We start from the raw sequence: 14954 nt of genomic DNA on the forward strand, positions 1-14954 counted from the left end.
AGAAATGCAGCATCTGTCAGTCATTTTAGTTGGAAAATGAAAATGTTCTTAATAATCATAAAAAGAGGATCTTTTGTTTGCATCCCAACTGGTTCAGTGTTTGAGCTTTTTGTTGCACAACAGTCCAATTCCAACAGAAGGTTTTAAGTCCAGGAATCTGAACTTACCTGTGCTCTAAACATCTGATACCTGATGGAAAAATATTCCTATCTACAAATATTTCTTTCTCTTTTTCTAAAAGAGTAAAACGGTGCTGATGGTTAGGGGAAGGACTCCAGTGTGACACAAGTGGTAAAGTAACCTGACTCCGCCAGATGGATTTGCTCCGCATATCCATCTGGAAACCTTCCGTTGAAGTAATTTTGGGAAGGGGCGAAAATACTGGTTAGCTGATTGGCCTATGTTGCTGATAGACGGGCCAAATAGACCAATCAGATCAACGAAGCATATGACGTACTAACAGCCAGGCTACTCTTGCCAAAACCAGTCGGGAGAAGAGCAAAAACATCTTTTCCTCTGAGAAAAGCCTCCAGAGCAGTGTTTTGCTCTTCTTTCAGTGAAGAAATACTCTGTAATTCCGATAAAACTTGCTCGATAGCCACGCTAACGCTAGTTTCATCGGCTGAAGCCGCCATGTTCTTTAGACTGAACTGTCGCGCTTCTCGTTGCGTCACACCTCAACCCGCCTCAAAGCCAACGCTGATTGGACGTTCGTTTGATGAACGGCTCCAAATTTTCTTCAAGGGAGAGTCTCCAGACTGACTAGTGAGCGAAATCTTGAAAGCTCGCGAGATCAGGATGGTCTCACCAGGCTAGTGGTAAAGAGGCATTGGTGTGTTTTATAAAAAAAAAAAAAAAAACATAGGTTTTGCATATGTTGCAGTTTTGGCCTGGATAACAAAGACATGTTTTGTACAAACATCTGCAGACAAAAATCAAACACTGTCCTTCCTTCAGAAAATGGATATGTCCATGCCATGCCCATTTGATGTTAGGCGCTCAAGATTTGTTTTCCATTTTGCTTCATAACATCCAGATGGTTTTGGTTGTGAGTTTCTACAATCAGTCAATAAATTTTTTTTATGCGACTTCTTCCACTGAGATGCCTGTAAATATTTAGGGAATATGTAAAAGGACCAGGGCAGTTTTTTTAATGTTTACATTTTGATCAGGTGATTAGGAAACACAGCACCTTCAAAATAATCAGACAAAAGATTTTGTCCATGTTTGCTTTACTTGAGAGAGGAGATCATGCTATACATTTCATTCAGGCTGACATCTCTCACAGTTGATCATGCAAAACCAGCTCTCTTGTGTCTACAGTTCATATAAGTGCGTTGCTGCATAATCCCTCTGCTGACTCATCACATGGAAAGTCACATCCCATGAGATATTAGCTTACATCAGATGACACAAGCGATTAAGAGTTGACATTTAGAGGAAAGGGGCAACCTGCTTCCAAAGGCAGGGAGATGAGACAAAGGAAAGTTTCTAGTAGCTGTTCTTGTACAGCATGCTCCAGAAAAAAAAGCACTCCGTGAGTTGGAGGGACTAAATGGATGAGTGTTCTGTTCAGGTTTTACTTGTTTGTGTCTGTACATCTGGAGCTGAGAGATTTTACATTTGTAGGTCAGAGGAAGAAAATGCTGTGAATGGAATCTAAATCTCCCCTGCACTATGAAGCTTAGATTTACTGATTTAAAGGAGTAATGTGGTAATCCTTTCTGTAAAGACAATACAAAAAGCTTTTTAAGAAGTGAGACAAGCCGAAACCCCAAGACAGTTACAGTCAAAAGAGGATCATAGTTTTAAAAGCAAAGGTGATCAGTGATGAGAAGCTACAGACTAATGAATGTTATGGCTGTAAAGTTAGCATCGGAGACAAAGATGAAGATCAGAACAGAGATGGTTTTGAGGTTTTTTAGCGATGGTGAAACTGAACGTTTTCTGGCAGTCAGTAAGTGATCGTGTTTTAATAGTGACTGCAGCAACGATGGAGTCTGCAAGATGGTGCCTTGATAATTACAAGTGACAAATTCTAGAAAGAAAACTAATAAGAAGACCTGATGTTCAAAAGGTTGACGAGTCTTTAAACGTGTCCAAACCTGTTTATACAGCCAAAGCAGATCTTCACAAAAGGAGCAAAGAGATTTGCTTTTGCAGTTTAACAGGCAGTGCATGCAAAACTCATTTGTGTGTTTGACTTCATCATTATGTAGATCCTATTCTAATTACCAAACGTTGCAAAACATGTATGGTGGAAGATATTCAAGTTAAAGGTTTCCACAGCAAAGACATTTTCCAAAACTGAAACTCAACTGTAGCTACAGATTTTGCATCTTTTTTAGTATTTCTGAGAGTCGGTTGTAAACAACATTAGAACAATATCAATAAAGAAAAAGTCGGTGTCCACAACTGAATGCAGCCAGACGGTGGACAAGCTTAATACATTTTAACCAAAACAAAACAATAAACATCGATGAAACAACAAAAAGCAAATATAACACAGACATGTTTTACACATTTGCAGCTGGTTAGTTACTTCCATTTTTTTTTTGGTTTCATTCACTTAAAGATCAGCTAAATGTGTAATGTGCTATAAATATTAGTTAATTAATTAAAAAAATAATAATTTTTCTAAACAATCTCTAATCATTATTACCTTCAACTCCTCGGCTTTGAACGTTATCTTTTCTTTGAGCCTGCTCTCTTATTGGCAATGAAATAACAACTGCTCTGATATTCTTTAACTTTAGACTTGAAATTTTCTTTTCAGTTCTGTCCTTCCTCTGTTTAAAGTTAACATGTAAACAAATGGTCCCCTGGAGGCTGTAGTGAAAACTATACCTGGCTGCTTAGCTAAACTTGAATTGGTCCGAATTGACCCCTAATCTATGCAGCTTTGGTGTGAATGTTCACATCCTAAGAATGTTTGATACCAAGGAGTCAAAACATGGTTTCTCAGGAATTTTCTATGCTTAGAGACTAAAACGAAAGATTTTAAACAGAGTGGTCTCAGGAATCAACCCCCCACCCTAAGGTGCTCCCCCCAAACCCCTCTAGTCATCTGACAATTCATGTATCTCAAATAAAAGGGATAAACTCATATAATATATGCAAAGAAACCGCCTCCTCGTTACATACATACACAAGCACAGATTCCTGTACTCCCTCTCTCTCCTCCCTTTCATTCTCCTCCTTCTTTCTTGCCATGTTGCTCACATTTGACAGAGTGGGTGGACAAAAAGCGAAGAGGATGGGATTAACACTAGAGAAGCAGCAAAGGCAGCAGAAAGTGGGTGATATGTGCAAATCCTAAGGCTGTTTGGGATTAGAATAGGTTTTAGCTATTACAGGACCGTAGACACTGTCCTTACTCTAAGGTGCCTTCTGCTTAAAAAGCAATTTCCAAAAAACAATAACGGGATTGAAAGATAAAGAGGTGAACATGCACATTTTGAAGGTGGAGTCAGAACAAGAAGAGATGCAGACATTTGACCTTCGCCACTGAGCAGTAGAAAGTCCACAAAAAGGGTCATGTAGGTCTCTTGGGGAAAACATTTTCCATAAAAGACATTTGTGCTGCAAATTGTGTGAAGTTAGATGGCTTGTAACCGCTGATCTACTAAGATTGCATGTGCAATGATAACACAGCAAAAGTGATGCGGACACTCCCATTGAAATCCCCACAATATGTAACAGCACTGGTTACAAATGGCAGGTATGATCACTGTGTGGAGAAGAGGAGAACAGAAGGGACCAGCTCTTTTGATGTGCTGTGAAAAGTAAATATTCCAACTTTACTGAACAACTATAAAGTTTTTAAAGATAGGTTCCAAAACTGTTCAGATTCTGACCTACAAATCTGTAACAGAATGGACTGATAGCCCAAATTCTGGGTTGGATTACATTTTATATATCTTTAAAATATTTAAAATATGTATAAAACACATGTAACCAACCAGCTGGTCAGTCAAACAACATTGGCTCAAACTAGGCTATCTAATGAATAAACTTTGTGTAACAAAAATAAACTACCCCTGTAAAAAACAATGCCATATTTTTTATTCTGTGACCTCTTTGGTGTTCAGTGTTACGGATCAGAATTATAATTTCCATGTCAGGGATCGGGATGCAGCTTTTTTTGAGCAGCCCATCCCTCTGACGTCACATCCTTAAGTAGTGGGACCTTTAAAACCACCAGAACCTAAGAATTTACTTTTAGTATACATTAGGCCAGGACCTTTTAACTCTTATCCTCAGGGCCCACTGTCCTTTATGGTTTGGATGTTTCTAAGTTAAAGCACAACTTATTCAAATAATTATTTTACTCCTCAGCAGCTATTAAATGCTTTTTTTTAAGTTCAGGTGTGTGGAGGCAGCAAAACACCTAAAACATGCAGGATAGTTGGCCCTGAGGACCAGGGTTAAGAAACACTGCATTATAGTATGTCTTCATATACTAACAGACTTAAGTTTATTATGAATTATCTAAAAGTGTGCTTAAAGGTATAGTTTTAGAAACTAAAAGTGGACAGATTTTGGTATTTCTGATGGCATCTACATGAAGTATATTTCTTCTTGTGAAGAGAGTCAACACATCAATGCAAGTCAAAAAGGCCCTGCAGAGACTCCACCAGAGGAATCTGGAGGATAAACTGCTGGTGCTCTTCCACTGGGACACTGCAGAACCAGTACTAATAAGCTGTGTTACTTCAAAAGCCTGCAAAACAGATAATCAGCAGTACCCTTCGCCCTGTAATGCCATAAGCCATGATATCAATGGACTTTATTCCTCAACCAATGTCAGCAACAGCCACGTCGTATTATATCAGCCCATTAGATGGCCATTATCAGTAGTTACCAGCAGTGTTGGGACATTAGTCAGTAATTCAGTTACTGCCCAGTAGTGTTGCACCGATACCGATACCAGTATCGGGGGGCAATCCAGCAAAATGGTGGTATCGGCGAGTACCAACAAATAGGGAACCAATACCATTTTGAGAACCAAAAGTTTATTCAACTATTGTCACCCATTCCAGGTAGGCAATAAAAATTTCTACTGGATTCACTCTGTATTCGTCTTTTTCCAGCCTCACAAAGGTAGGCAGCAGCTTGACAAAGCCATGATGGCAATTATTTTACATCCAAGTAGTATGCAGTTCTTCATTTATATACACACACACATAAATTTCAAAGAGATGGTATCGGTATGTATCGGCCAATACTGCACAGCAAGGTATCGGGGCCAGAAAATGGCATCGGCGCAACACTACTGCTGATTGAAAGTAAGTAATTACTAGCCATAGTAACAATATAGTTACTTTATATGTTTTAATATGTTGATGAATTTGGAAAACTTCCTTGTTATTGTAGCTCTAAATACAACTAGAGGTTTAGTTATGGAATACAAGGTGTTTGTTTGTTAATAATAAATTAAAGGTACAGGGAAGGATGTTCTTTATCTGGGTGGGTCATCAAAATAAGTGGTCCCCCTAATTGTTAATCATTCTGGTGATATGTTTATCTAAGGCCGTCCTACGTGCTCATCCACATCTTCACTTACCGGTGGTGAGTCTGACATAGTGCAAATCTTCTTTTGGAAAGTAAGCTTGTATGAGTAAAGTATCATTGCATCATTTTATTGATAATAATTTCTATCCATTTTTTTCATTCATTTTCCTTTGTTTACATAGTAACGATGAAAGTTGCCTTTCATTGAGACATTTTCTCCTTCTCCCTCTTTCATTTCCTATTTTGAGCTCCTGATAGCTTCCTTTTATGTGAGTCACTCTTTAGCACAATCTGTAACATCTATAACTTACACATGCACAAACGCTGTTGTATACAAATAATACAAACTTCAATATAATATATGTGATGTATGTGACACCTTTTTTTTGTGCCACACATATGACCATATCAGATGAAATTTACGGGAGGTTTCTGTACGGGAGGAAGGCGGGACAGGGTGAAAAAACGATAGTTTCCCGGCCAAAATGAGAGACTTGATAGATACACCCTAAAAGACCATATCAGATCACCTAATCTGGGGGGAAAGAGGGCTGTTTATATGTTATGCAACAATGCTTTTATTTATTGCCATGATTTTATTGGCATTGAAGTTTTCAGTCATCTGTTTTCAAACTACATTATTGTTAGAATAATTGTATATAAATGTGTCTGTGTAGTGTTATCATGCATAAAGCTGTGTGCTATGTGCATGTGTTCATAGCCATCTTTTCTGAAGTATACTGTGATTTGTAGATTTGCTTTTGGGGAGGTTGTGGTTGTTTTACGAGCAGCACTCAACCTGCTGAACTTTGGTGAACAGCTTCAACAGCTGGGACTGCAGAGTGAGGTGGAGATTTGTAAACTCCGCAGTCTCTTCCTACTCTCCTCGCGAGTAAACTAAATTAATTGTCTCTGTGCCTTCTTTCTTTCCCTGCATGTATGTATGATGTTTTAGGTGCTTTCAGGTCACGCTTTCATTCAGTATGTTCAGAAGTTTAATGGAATATATTCAAGTTTGAGTTTGATTCAATATAAGAAATGCAATAAATTAAAAGTTTTAATAAGAGTTACTATATACAATGTCCCGTCCATGTTCCTTCTCATCTCTTTCTTTTCAACCCCAACCTTTCTTTAATCTATTAACAACAGAGACCTAAAGCACTACAGGCTGGAAAAGCTTTGCTGTCATAATACAGCTTCTTTTCCAGAATTCATATTTATTTCAGTATTTTCGCAACACTACAGAACACATTGTGAGGACACATTCTAAGGGTCTGATGTTTACGAAGCACTGTAATTTGCATCACAGGGCTTTTTCTAATTCTAATTTAGAAGGATCTGCAATTATAATGAGTTCATTAAAGACAGAGACCTAGGTATGAATTATCTGAGAGCTTAATTCCCTCTGGCTTATGAAGCTTTGTTCATGACTGTAAATAGCCTTCAGTTAGCAGGTACTGACTCGTGACATAAAATTATTTGATCAATTTCATCTGACTAAGTGATAACTCCAAAGTCAGTTAATAATTACAACCTTTTAATATTTAACCCTTAGTTTCCCACATCCAATTTGCATAGCAACAAAAGCTCTTCTTTTTGTAACTCTGTATCGTCCACCAGGTCCTTACTCTGAATTTTTAGATGAGTTTTCAGAGTTTCCATCTGATTTGGTGTTGAATACTGACAGGGTCATCATAGTGGGGGATAGCTGAAGTGCAGCCTTCAGCTATTTTTGATGCTATTGGCTTTGTCCAAAATGTGAATAGTCCCACACATTCTAAACCTTCATATGTTAGACCTTGTGCAGACATATGCATTGAATGTAAAGAAATAACAGTATTTCCTCACAACCCTGTCCTCTCTGACCACTTTTCAATAACAATCAGGATTATTTTCTCCTCCCCTAAAGAAGGTGACTCTTTAGCAGATCATTATCAGATAATGCAGTTATACACTTTAAAGAATCCTTAAAATTCTGTTGATGGGGTTGCTAGTTCTCTGTATACTGGCTTAGACGATGCAGCCCATTTGAAAAAGTAAAACTTTAAAAATAGAAAGCCGGTGCCCTGGTTTATTGAAGATCAGCATACTTTGAAGCTAAATCCTAGGAAACTGGAAAGAAAATTGGTCTCTGTATGACAATGGGAATCCTATCTAGTTTTGAAAAATAGTTTAAATTTAAAATCCTCTTTTTTAAGTATAAAGCCTCAGCGAGAGAACATATAAAAATTAAAAAGAGAGATCATAATACTCTTATCCTAGCTTCTTTTCAATGGGTTCCTAGAAAATCTAGAATAAAATTTAAAACCCTCCTTTTCACTTATAAATTCTTAAATAACCAGACTTCATATGTCAGAGGTCTGGTTGTTTCTAAATTATATGCTAGTATAGGCTTAGGCTGCTGGAGGACATAGGGACCCTTTCATCATTATGCTTCTAACTTTATGCTCCATCTCCTTTTTCTCATTTTAGTAGCTTCATCTGGTCTGTTCCTGATTGGCTGTTACACCATCCTGGAGAGACATATCAGCTGTACTACCATCAATACCTTTGTTTATAGATGTTAGAGTTGGGCCGGTTTTTTAGTGCTAAGTCTTGTTTCTTTTCCAAACATAGCTAGGGGCTCAGCTTTTACTATGACTAACTGTATGTGTTCATCCCTTTTAGCATTAAAACCAACTCAGAGCTAATCTGCTTAATTGTTTCTTCCCTTGACAGAGCCACATATAGAGCTAGTTTACCATTGCCTTTCTAAAATAGAAAGTATTTACATATCAGTGTCTGTATATTCCTTTTTGTTTGTTTCTGTCTCCTTGAACTCCACTTGGCCGCAGCAGATGGCCGCTTACACTGAGCCTGGTTCTGCTAGAGGTTTCTTCTTGTTAAAATTTAGTTTTCCTCTCCACTGTTGCGCCATGCATGCTTGGTGTGAGGGATTGCTGTAGAGCACCGGTTCCCCAACTCTGCACACCCTTCTGTGTTCCAACCTGGCTGATGCACCCACAATAACCCACACCTTCAAAAAACTAAATCCATAAAATTAAGTTAAAATAACACAATCCCGTCATCATAACCTGTGTGATGGAAATCAAACTAGAACTAAATTGGAATTCATTTGTAATAAAGTTACATTACAACAGGATCCTGTGGATTTCAAGGTGATCTAATGTTCAAAAAGAGACACTAGATCAGTCAAACCTCCACAGAAAATCAAAAATGTTTTTGAAGGTAAATTCACATAAGAAACTCTAAAAATCTGTGTTCGGGCGTGCAGGTGGCCCAATGGTTAGCGTGTAAGACCCATGTACAGAGACCTTAGTCCTCAACGCAGCTGACCTGAGTTCAAACCCAACCCGTGGTTCTTTGCCGCATGTCTCTTCCCCTCTCTCATGCCCCCTTTCCTGTCAGAAAAACGAGCCACTAGTACCATAAAAACTCGAAAATAAAATCTATGTGTTTTCTCAACTTGTTTATATAATTTACCTCCTAAATCTAAATCTTACTGATAATTTACACTGCAAAATTGAAACCCTAAGAAGTTTAGAGCTGTGTTCAATGTTGAGAGAGAGAGAGAACTTTGGGAGAGAGGCATGAACAATAACATATAGAGCAATGTGTGCATATTGTACGCATCGCTGTAGCAGGATCAGAGTCATAGCACCATGGGCAGCACTGTTTGGTTAATGCAGATGCCACAGAGTACGAGAATGGTTCAAGGATAGTTTCCTCTTTAATGCATCTTAAAATGAAGGGTAAAAGATTTCTTTGAATTAAATACATTTTTCCTCAGAAAAAAATTGTGTATTAAAAGTATGATTTGGATTAAATGTTTATAAAAGAAATGTTTATTTAAATGTCTCTATTGTTCGAGGAAAAAAAAAAAATTGTGTAGTTATTTGACTGCCATTGCATTTTTAGTTTTGTTTACCCCCTAGTGGCAGCTCCTGCACCCCTGGGGTTTGCGCACCACATTTAGGGAACCCCTGCTTTACAAAAGCAACAAAATTCAAGAGAATGGCTGTTTCCCAATGTTCGCCCTAACCCCTAAATCCCTCAATCACCATATAGACAACCCAGTCTCATGGGAAAATGTACCTCCACTACGTTGGTCCACACTGCAAAACGTAGTGGAGGTACATTAATGGCCATTTTTTTGTGGTACTGTTACATTTCTTCTGCCTATACGCTTTCTATTGTTTTACGTCCTAGTAACGTGACTTTCAAGATTCCAGCTGGGAGAAGAAAAAAAATATATATATATGGCCAACATTCGCTCATTTTTTTGTGTAAAGATTAATAACTTGAGTTTGTTTTTGCATTAAAATGAGTTTTGATTACATTTCTAGTGAGAAATGTATAGTTTGTTGTCAGAATATTTACTCAGGGAATGTACATATTCACTTGCTTGTTCGTTTCTTGCAAAGATTTTTCAAGATAATGTGAAACTGGAACTTTTTGGTATAAACATGGCCGAGATTTCTCTATTTTTAGTGGGAAAATCAATAATTTCAATCAGTTTCTGCATTTAAATGGGTTTTGATTACATTTATAGCGAGAAGTGTAGGGTTTATTTACATAATATTTACTTAGTGAACATACATAATCACCCGCTTGCTAGTTTTTGCTACGATTTTTCGGATCTCGTCAGGATTATGTGAAATTGCAACGTTTTGGCTGCTACCCATCGCCTAGCATTTAGCTGCCGCCCCGATTCAACATTGAATTCTTTGTGATTTAACTCCATCTGACGGATCAAACCCTCGCCACTGCGTGCGTTGCGTCTGAGGTTGATTTTCAGATCAATGCATTACGTCGTGGCATACGGGAGAACTAATGTTGACAAAATGATCATGGGTTAAGATCGGATGTGTTTTATTTGGAAATCTACTTCCTGAGATAAATGTAGACACTACTGTTCAAGATGCACTGTAGGAGATTTCGAGTCCACTACTTTTTCATCCACTAGATGTTCGCCACTCATCTGAAATGGTGTAAACACTATATAGCGCTCTACACAGAGCTTCATAGGGCCCTGTATAGTGCTTAGGGTGGACATTCGGACACAGTCAATGTCTACCGTTGCCTCATGCTCATCCAGGAGGAGCGTGAGCTTTTGTGCTGAAACTGATCACGTTAACAGTCAATCATCTTCTTCTACTTTGTGATCTTGGGAAGCTTTACACTTACTGCTATGTTTTTGGCTCAGGTTGTGGTCAATGATTTTATTTAGCCTTGAGTTGTTTCATCAATGTCCGCACTTTATTGATTGTAAAAAAAGGCACTCTGATCTCAGGCTGGGTGTGTGATGGAAGGCAATTACAATTCTAGCCATTAAGTATGCGGAGCTGTCTTCCTAAAGCTAAACATCCATTTTATGGAGAAACCCCAAGTGTCAGAAGAAGCACCCTTTGACCTGAGCATGACTCAACAGTCTGCAAATGCACTCCATCTTTCTCCTATACCCCCCAGGAGTGTCTCTTTACTCTGCAATAGTAGAAAAAGAATCATCCTTCCAACAAGTGGCCCCTCATAGCTGCAGTGCATTAATCTTAGTCATACAGGCTTTACCAGTTGCTGCAATGTCAATCCTCAAGGGATGCAGCTAGAATTCACTGCCAATGGTATCAGCTTCCACAAGCAAAAATATACACTATAACAGCAGAAAAGGACTGTCATTAACAGATCTACTGTGGGATCCCGTCTACAGGAAAACCACACCAGACTAAGTATCTCCCATGAGGAACTCCTTCACAGGCAGCTGATGACTTACATTAGTAATAGGGGTGTAAATCACATCCATCATGCGATTCGATTCAGTATCGATTTCCTGAGCCAACGATTCGATTATTTTCGATACTCAAGAATACACCACGATTCGATTCGATTAATCGACTAATGGTTTTTTTTTTTTTTTTTTTTTTTTTTTTTTTTTTACACCTTACAGGCTAAACAAAGTTTCAAGTTTGAAATAAATCAATGAAAGCTGTAATATCATTATGCATTTTCTTTAGAAACAACAGCAAATAACAGAAGTAGAAAAGTTGCATCAAAAAATACTACAAAAATACTGCGCAATATCAGTGTAATGAGTTCAATGCAATACCTCGGCTCCAGAGAAACTGTCCAACATATTTTTTTAGAATGTAATAAATATACTCAGGAAAGAGAGATGTTGCTTAGAGAGTTAGACAGGAATAAAAATAAACTACATATAAGGGAATTGTTTCAAAGGTTTTTTGGTAGTATTTTTAATTTTCTAAGAAGAACGGGTATTTTAGGGAGAATATAATAGTTTGTCTGGTCCATACTACATTCTGGAAGGTGGCGGTAATGCACCTATAAGTTGTTTGCCAACCGCCATAAAAAAAAAGAAGAAGAAGAAGGCTTCAGAGTGTCGACGTCACCGCCCCCTTGAGAGACGCTCCGCTGCTCCTCTCCCAGATTGTAGCTGACCGCAAACAGTGCAGCAGACAGGAGGCCGGCTAGTTTTGTTTTTATGACCGAAATTGCGGAAAACAACTCGTGAAGTTTGACTCGCTAGAAGAGCGAGGTGCACGAGAACGCTGGGACCCTTTTTCCAGCTGAATCTCCGCTCTTTTGGCCCTCATGTCCCTTCGTCGTCGGACTAAACTCGCCCCCACTTCCTCACCGCCTCGGCCGTATCTAGACCTACAGCGTGTAGCCCAGACCACGCTTCAATACTGAGCATAATTTAAAAATGTCTGTGTGAAGCTTGCTGCAACAAACTGCTGTAAGAGTATAACCAGGAAGCGCGGTAGGAGGGAAAAATAGGTTTAGCGGCACCGCACCATGGGAGGGAGAATTACGCCCAGGAGCAAATGGATAAAAATAGACCGGAGGAAAAAAAAACATGAATCGATTATCTTGCGGACGTGTCGATGCATCGGATCGTCGGCTTTTGGATCGATGCATCGATACAAAACGATTATTATTTACACCCCTAATTAGTAATGGAAGGAACTCTTAAAAAAAGGTGTTTTAGTGACATTTTAGTGACTGTTTTATTTTGTTGTTTCCACTTTTATTGTAAGATGGTTTTATCTAAAAAAAAAAAGGTGTACTTTACACGGAGCAGATACACGTGTCTGTAAAGGATAGAAAAAAAATACTTGAAAGCTTTAAAGATTTACCCATACATTTATTAGGCACCTGGCTAAAAGTGGGGTAAAGGTATGTTACAAGGACATGTTCTATGTGGAGTTATGTGTGTTTTGATTATGTAAATTATTGTTTATTTTGTAAGCTAATGTTTAAGCTACCCTTAATTCAGACTTTGGCATCTTTTGGACTATTTCATGGAAAAAACTATTTGTAAGAGCTGATTTTTTTCCCCTTTTGTTTCTATCCATAGTTTTACAGTGTTTCACGAAGGATTCGTGTGCAGAAATAAACGGCTGTGCAAGAATAAAGTTAATTTTTGAAACATCAGTACACTCCCATATTGTTTTCCTCGGGTTCACTACAGATAATTCCACATAAACAGAGAGGGTGAGGCTAGCGAGCAAAGGGATAAAACATGTCCTGGAGAGCCCCACACTAGCCTTCAAGCTTTTAATTTAACTGTTCATTTATTTCAAATAATTCATGAATGTTTGGAGAACATATACAGTTTATACTCTGCAGAATCTGTTCAATCTCTAACGTTATGATGCCTTTCCTTTTTCTAACAGTAGCTTTGCCTCGCCTGTTCCTGTTTGGTTGTGACTCCATCCTGGAGAGAAATACCAGCTGTGCTGCTGCCATCAACACCTTTGTTTATACATTTTGGAGATTTCTTCCTGTTAAAAGAGAGTTTTCCCTCTCCACTATCACTACAAGCATGCTTAGTGTGAGGGATTGCTAAAGAGTCAATAAGTTGATGCAATCAAGTGGTTTTCCTTAGATAGAAAACTTTGACTCGATGATCTGGTAAACTGTAAAGTGCCTTGAAGTGCCACGTGAATTGGCGCTATATTAAATAAACAGAATTATATTGAATGAAAAATGCTAGACAAGACACACAGTACTAGGAAGTTGGCCAGCAGGTAGATGTGCTTCTCTCTTTGGTCTCCACCTGAAGAAAGCAACTCTACTCAGGCAGTCAGTCTTATATTAGTATGAGGTACTACAACAACAACAATAATGATAAAAATAATAATTATAAATTACAACTTATATTTGTATTGGGATTTATAGATGATATATGCAATGAAACAAGAACATTTAAATATAATACATGTGAAATGAAAGTATTTCTGAACTGACTTATGTTTCCCTCCTATCTCTCATTTCGAACATTATCTTCAAACCAGTAAATCCAAAGGACATTCTGCCTCATCCCAACTTTGATGATGAGAAGGAGGGGGATTTTCCATTAGGCAATACTAGGCAGTTGTCTAGGGGCCCAAGTTCCTGGGGTCCCCATAAAACTCCATTTAAATGTATGGTTAATACAACTATTCCTTATTTGTGCACATTATGCTTTTGATAAAATTCCATAAAAAAGCAGCGAACTCTGCTCTCCAGAGCAAGTAGATTGGTAACCCCGCCTCCTGCTCTCCTCTACCTTGTCTGCTGTCATGATTCATGCAGCTATTATTTCATCCAAATGAAAAATGGAGAACAGATAAGCAGATCATGGCTTGTCTACAGTGAAAAGAAGGACTGGGTTATTTACTTTGGCCTTTTTGGAAACACAGGAAGGAGCAATCAGCTAAGTGAGCTTAGTGCTTGGAAAAAATCTTTCATTCCTTTTGAGAACAAATCATAGAGAGGAAAACAACAAACAGGACAAAAGAAGAGGGACAAAATTTCTGTATCTGTATGATGGGTCTGTTTTATGTGTTTTCTTCTCCATTCAGAGGGCCTCCCGCATGTCTTTGCCTAGGGCCCCAAATTTCCTAAATCCACCCCTGCATTGATGTAAGTTCAGTTCAGTATTCAACTTTAATTGATAATATGTTACGCCCTCTAAATATTCTCCTGACAGTAGTGTAAACATTCTAGTAGAGGAAAATGCTGTGCACATACATTATCAAATGTCTGCAGTTAAATATTGTTATTTGCCATCAACATGCACAGCAGCATATCAGCTCCCCAACCTCCTGCTATTCCTGAGCAGGAAGGTACAACAGAGACAGGTGATAAAGGTTCAATTCCACTTACAGACACTCTTTTTGCTCCAGAGCAGGGTGTCTTCTGCCAACTCTGCCTCACCTGCCTCGCTCTCCCTATGGGGGTCTCTTGCTTTGGTCTCTGGATTAGACATTGGGCAGAGCGCACCAGGGCAGGGTAAGGTCTGCTAACTCAGCTCCACTCTGGCGCATTCTCTACCGAGGAATCATCTTAAGGGTGGGGGTGGTGGGCATCTCAACTCTCATTAATCCATCCAATCTATCCTTATCAGCTATGCTTAGCTTTACCTTTTTGTCTGTAACGAA

The 14954-nt window shown here is 38.6% G+C and overlaps 1 protein-coding gene across 4 annotated transcripts in view; it reads right to left on the reverse strand.

Annotated features, from left to right (window-relative positions):
- The window catches only part of si:dkeyp-72e1.9 (syntaxin-binding protein 4), a 156253-nt gene that overhangs the window by 48883 nt on the left and 92416 nt on the right, over window positions 1–14954 (reverse strand). The gene's annotated exons all lie outside the window — the stretch shown is intronic.

This window comes from Cyprinodon tularosa, unplaced genomic scaffold, assembly GCF_016077235.1.
Source record: "Cyprinodon tularosa strain WSP-4 unplaced genomic scaffold, ASM1607723v1 ctg637, whole genome shotgun sequence".
Classification (NCBI taxonomy): Eukaryota; Metazoa; Chordata; class Actinopteri; order Cyprinodontiformes; family Cyprinodontidae; genus Cyprinodon; species Cyprinodon tularosa.